The sequence below is a fragment of the Nicotiana sylvestris genome, chromosome 1 (assembly GCF_000393655.2).
Source record: "Nicotiana sylvestris chromosome 1, ASM39365v2, whole genome shotgun sequence".
In the NCBI taxonomy this organism is placed as follows: domain Eukaryota; kingdom Viridiplantae; phylum Streptophyta; class Magnoliopsida; order Solanales; family Solanaceae; genus Nicotiana; species Nicotiana sylvestris.
In genome coordinates, this window is record NC_091057.1 from 116053025 (window position 1) to 116059786 (window position 6762).

Here is a 6762-nt window from a genome sequence, read left to right on the forward strand (position 1 = left end):
CTTAGGCCACTTAGACTATTTTCATGCTTAAATAGAAATGCCCTATTATGTTCAAACTATCATAGTCAAATTATCTTTAATTATGTTATAATATCCTTAATTGCCTTAATTTACTTGTTTGGTAGTTGTTCTACATCTTACTTGCTAAATTGCTCCCATGTTTTAATTGAACTTGTTGTCTCCTTTATTGTTACATGCTAATTTTTCATTGTTAATTATCATTGTTGAAGTAATTATTCATATTATCTCTTTACTTGTTGATTTCCATTATTTGAGACTCAATGTTGAATACTATCTCTTTTACTGTGAAGTTGGTTTTATCTAATATTGTGGTTATACATTATATCCTCTCATTGTCGAGTTATTTGGGGTTGAAGTTGTGAAAGTCGTTAATACGTTGAAGCGATGTTGGTTATTGTTCAAACATTTAACTTGTTGAGTATTTTCTAGTCATTGTTGTTGTTGATATCCTCTTATACGTCATGTTGGATCCATGGGCCATTGTTATGGAAACATTGATATTGTTGTTGTTGGCAAGTTGTGATATATAGGCACCTATGATGCGAATTTTTAATGTGATATGATATTGATGAGCATGCGACGGTATAAGGCTTGGGGTGATGTGCATGTCGCGGTATAAGGTGGAACTTATATGCGTGTTGCTTGTAGGGAAAGTACGTGTAGCCATGCGTCGTCATAAGGTGCGCTAAAGTGTGTAGAGCTATTTCGGGAAAACTATTTTCAAAACCTATATTTCAAATGTAAGGTTCACGCGGCGGTATAAAGAAAGATTGTAATTGAAATTGAGAAAAGTGAATACGAGGTGGTACCTCGATTTTGATTTCATTATACACGAGGCGATACCTCTGTGTGATTCTTGGTATTTATTGCGCATTGCAAAGTGTTCTGGTGGGAAATATATTTGTTGTTTCATTCCTTAATGTTCTATCAGTTGTTGCTCATACATGATCTTTATAGTCCTTTGGTTGCTTCTTTGATGCTATTTCTATTATTGATTGTTCCGGTATTAGATCATGCTATCATCTTGTTCTATATTAGTTGCTTCTTACTCTCTATTTTATATCTGTATTTAAATTTATACTACTTATTTATATCCTAGTAGGTATCTCGACCTAGCCTCATCACTACTCCACTGAGGTTAGACTCGATACTTACTGGGTACCATTGTGGTGTACTCATACTATGCTTCTATATATCTTTTGTATAGATTTTGGTACATCTTGTCATGCCAGTAGATAAAGATTTCTGCTAGTTGTTTGGTCAGAGACTTCAAGGTGTGCCTGCTCGGCGTTTGTAGGACCCCGAGTCACCTTCCTTTATCCTCATTTATTGTTATACTTACTTTCATACAGTGAGTAGTAGTTACTCTTGTTACACTATGTAAAGCTTATGACTTAACTCCACCAGTTTTGGGGTGTGTATTTGTGAAATTCCATTTTAAGAGGATTTTTATCTATTATTCAATTGTCTTTAGTAATTTGATAAGCTATATCTATTCTGTTACTATTATTGTTAGGCTTACCTAGTCGTAGAGACTAGGTGCCATCACGATGTCCTACGGAGGAAAATTGGTATCAGAATTCTAGGTTCATAGGTGTTACAAGTCATAAGCATATTTATTAGAGTCTTGCGGATCGGTACATATACGTCTGTACTTATCTTTGAGAGGCTACAGAACTGTTAGGAAGATTTCACTTCTTTTATTCCTTATCATGCGAAATGGTTGATTACAAAAACTAAACCTTTGAATTTCTATTCTCTCACAGATGGTGAGGACACACACCGCAAGATACAACTATCAGAACTTGCACCCCCTGCTAGAGCAGTGAGAGGTCGAGGCCGGGGCAGAGGTCGAGGACAGGCACGTGGTGCAGCCTTAGCACTTGCCCGAGCTGTGATAGAGGAGCCACCAGTGGCTCCAGTCGGGGGTTAGACACCCGAGGTGCCTATTACTGCCCCAGCACTTCAGAAGACCCTCACACAGTTCCTGATCATGTTCAGCACCTTAGCTCAGGTGGGGTTGATCCCACTTGCACAAACCATATCTCAGGTTGGGGGAGAAGCACAGACTTTTGCGGCCCGTACCCTAGAGTAGCGAGTCCAAGTTGATCAGGTACAAGAGGTTATACCGGTACAACCTATTGCTCCAGTTCATCCCGTGGTTAGGACAGTATCATCTGAGGAGGAGCAGCTTAGGCTCGAGAGGTTCATGAAGTACCACCCTCCTACTTTCAGTGGTTTGGCTTCAGGATGCGCATGGGTTTCTTAAGGAGTGTCATCACATTCTCTGCATTATGGGCATTGTGGAGGTGAGTGGGGTTTCCTTTACTACGTTCCAACTGAAGGGAGAAACATCTTAATGGTGGCGGGCATACAGGTGGGTAGCCCAGCTGAGGCTGCTTTAGTTACATGGGATCGATTTTCATAGTTTTTCTTGAGAGACTTTGTTCCTCAAACTCTTCGAGGTTTTCTTGGCGTCCGGAGTTTGAGCAGATTCGCCAGGGTACTATGTCAATGTCAGAGTAGGTTGTCTGATTCAGTTATTTGTCTAGGCATACACCGGCCTTGGTTGCCACTGTTAGGAAGCAAGTCCGTCGATTCATTAAGGGGCTCAACCAGAGTATTAGATATAGCATGGCCAAGGAGTTGGAGTCAGACGCCCCGTATCAACAGGTGGTAGAGGTTGCACGGAGATCAGAGGGTATGCAAAACCATGATAAAGATGATAGGGAGGCCAAGAGGTCTCATGTCACGAAGGGATTTAGTGGTAGTCACGCTGTAGTTTTAGCCCGTCATAATAGGGGCTATGTGAGCCGTATAGTAAACTCAGTATTTACAACTTCTAGTGGTGCCACAGCTGTTTTGAGATCTCATGCTGCACACTTTGCTCAGCCACTTTCTAGTGCGCTTTCTGCACGGGGTGCCTTCAGCGGTCAGTCCGGTTGGCTAGGCTTGAGCCAGTCCCAGCCACCACGCCCATTGAGAGCTTATTTTAAGTGTGGTGATACTCGCCACATGGTTAGAGACTACCCCCAAACTCAGTAGGTGTGCACCTTCCTAGAGTACTCAGGCTCTACGGATCCAGTCAGGTTCGCAGACTTCACAGGCTATGGTTGCAACCCTAGTTGCCACTCCACCCGTGCAACAAGCTATGGGTGGGGGACGTGCGGGTAGAGGTCTCCCCAGAGGAGAAGCCTAGGCCAGATTCTATGCTCTTTCGAGTAGGACAAAGGCAGTTGCTTCAGAATCAGTCATTACAAGTATGGTTCTCGTTTGCCATAGAGATGCATCCGTCTTATTTGATCCGGGATCCACTTATTCATATGTGTCATCTTACTTTGCTCCATATTTGGATGTTTCTCCTAATTCCTTGAGTTCTCCTGTTTATATTTCTACACATGTGGGAGATTCTATTATTGTGGACCATGTGTATCGATCGTATTTGGTTGTTGTTAGTGGTTTTGAGACAATAGTTGATGTATTTTACTTAGTATGGTAGACTTTGATATTATCTTGGGCATGGACTAGTTGTCACCCTATCATGTTATTCTTAATTGGCATGCCAAGACTGTAATGCTGGCTATGCTAGGTTTACCATGGTAGAGTAGAGGGTGCATTAAATTATGTTCCTAGTATGGTTATCTTATTTCTAAAGGCTCAATGGATGGTTAAGAAAGGGTGTAATGTTTATCTAGCCTTTGTGTGGGATGTCAGTGCTGATCTAATACCGTTGAGTCAGTTATGGTAGTGAGGGGCTTACCAGATATATTTCCAGCAGATCTTCGGGGCATGCTGCCCGACAAGGACATTAACTTTGGTATTGACTTGTTGCCGGGCACTCAGCCCATTTCTATTCCACCATATCGTATGGCCTCAGCGGAGCAGAAGGAGTTAAAGGAACAATTGCAAAAGTTGCTTGATAAGGGATTCATTCGGCCTAGTATATCATCGTGGGGTGCTCCGGTCTTGTTTGTGAAGAAGAAGAAGTATGGTTCTGTGCTCATGTGTATTGATTATTGTTAGTTGAATAAGGTTACAGTGAAGAACATGTATCCATTACCGCGCATTGATGATCTATTTGATCAGCTATAGGGTGCCAAGGTGTTCTCCAAGATTGATTTGCGGTCAGGCTATTCTGAAGCTTCCTTTTAGACTCGGTATGGTCACTACGAGTTTCTCGTGATGTTATTTGGGCTGACCAACTCCCGCATTTATGCACCTGATGAACAATGTATTCCGGCCTTCTCTAGATTCATTCATCATTGTATTTATTGACGACATCTTGTTATACTCCCGCAGTCGGGAAGATCATGAGCAGCATTTGAGGATCGTGCTCCAGGCCTTGAGAGAGGAAGTTATATGCAAAGTTCTTAAAGTGTGAATTCTAGCTTGATTCAGTGGCATTTTTGGGTCATGTGGTGTCGAGTGAGGGAATCAAGGTAGATCCAAAAAATATTGAGGCTGTCTAGAGTTGGCCCAGACCGTCTTCATCTACTCAGATCCACAGTTTCCTTGGTTTGGCCTGGTATTATCGTTGTTGCATAGAGGGCTTCTCATCTATTGCTGCACCTGTGACCAAACTGACCTAGAAGGGTGTTTCTTTCATTTGGACCGAGGAGTGTGAGGCGAGCTTTCAAAATCTCAAGACTACTTTGACTATAGCCCTAGTGTTGGTGTTTCCTATGGGCTTAGAATCTTATATTGTGTATTGTGATGCATCATATATTGGCCTTGGTGCGGTGTTGATGCAGAAGGGTAGGGTGATTGCCTACGAGTCTCGACAGTTGAAGACTCATGAGAAGAATTATCCAGTCTACGATTTGGAGTTGGCAGCCATTGTTCATGCATTGAAGATCTGGCGGCATTATATGTACGGTGTTCCTTGTGAGGTCTTTACCTATCACGGGAGTCTACAACATCTATTCAAATAGAAAGATCTTAACTTGGGGCAGCGGAGGTGGTTAGAGTTACTTAAGGACTATGATATCACCATTCTATATCATCTCGGGAAGGCCACTGTTGGCCGATGCCTTGAGTCGAAAGGTGGAGAGTTTGGGCAGTTTAGCATATCTGTAGTAGAGAGACCATTAGCATTGGAGGTTCAAGCCTTAGCCAACTAGTTGGTTAGATTGGATGTCATGGAGACCAGTTGAGTTCTTGCCTGTGTAGTTTCTCGATCTTCTCTATGTGATCGTATCAGAGAGCGTCAGTATGATGACCCCTATCTACTTGTCCTTAGGGATACAGTTCAGTACGACGATGCCAAGGAGGTTACTATTGGGGATGACAATGTGATACAGATGCAGGTCCGGTTATGTATACCCAATGTGGATGGTTTGCATGAGTTGATTCTTCAGGAGGCACATAGTTCATGGTACTCCATTCATCCAGGTATTGTTAAGATGTATCAGGACTTGAGGCAGCACTATTGGTAGAGAAGGATGAAGAAAGACATAGTGGAGTATGTAGCTCGGTTCCTAAATTGTCAGCAGATAAAGTATGAGCATCAGCGACCGGGTGGTTTGCTTCAGCGGCTTGGGATTCTTGAGTGGAAATGGGAGCGTGTCACAATGGACTTCGCTGTTGGGCTCCCACAGACTCAGAAGAAGTTTAATGTAGTATGGGTGATTGTGGACAGGTTGACCAAGTCATCTCATTTCATTCCGGCAGTGGCTACTTATTTTTTAGAGTAGCTCGCTCAGGTTTATATCCGCGAGATTGTCTGACTTCATGGCGTGCCGATATATTTCATCTCTGACTGGGGTAAACAGTTCACGTCACATTTCTAGAAGGTTGTACAACGTCAGCTAGGCACACAAGTTGAGTTGAGTACAAAATTTCACCCACATACGGATAGATAGTCCGAGCACACTATTCAGATATTGGAGGATATGCTTCGTGTTTGTGTTATGGATTTTGGGTGTGCTTGGGATCAGTTCTTGCCACTTGTGGAGTTTGCCTACAACAATAGCTATCATTCGAGTATCTAGATGGCTCCGTATGAGGCTCTATATAGGGTGTTGTTCTTTAGTTGGATGGTTTGAACCGGGAGAGGCTAAGTTATTAGGAACGGATCTGGTTTGAGATTCTTTGTAGAATGTCAAGATGATTCAGGATAGGCTTTCGTACAGCCTAATCTAGACCAAAGAGCTTTGTGGATCGGAAGGTTTGTGATGTTTCATTCATGGTTGGAGAGTGACCCTTGCTCCGGGTTTCACCCATGAAGAGTGTGATGAGGTTCAGGAAGAAGGGCAAGTTGATCCCTAGGTATATCGGACATTTTGAGATCCTTGAGAGGGTTGGAGAGGTGGCATACATGCTTGCATTGCCACCTAGTTTATCTGTGGCTAATCTGGTGTTCCGTGTCTCTATACTCCCGAAATATTATACTGTTCCATCTCATGTTCTAGACTTTAGCACAGTCCAGTTGGACGAGGATTTGACTTACACTGAGGAGCCCGTGGCTATCTGGATCGACAGGTCTGGAAGTTGAGATAAAAGGATATTGCTTCAGTGAAGGTTCAATGGAGGGGTCATCCGATCGAGGAGGTGACCTAGAGACCGAGCATGATATGCAGAGTTGTTGTCCTCATCTATTCACCACTTCGGGTATGTCCTTATGCACGTTCGAGGACCAACATTTATTTTAAGAGGGGGAGAATGTAACGACCCGATTGGTCGTTTTGTGTAATTACGCCTCTTTACCCCCTTTTATTGCTTCACATATGTGAGTTTATGTTT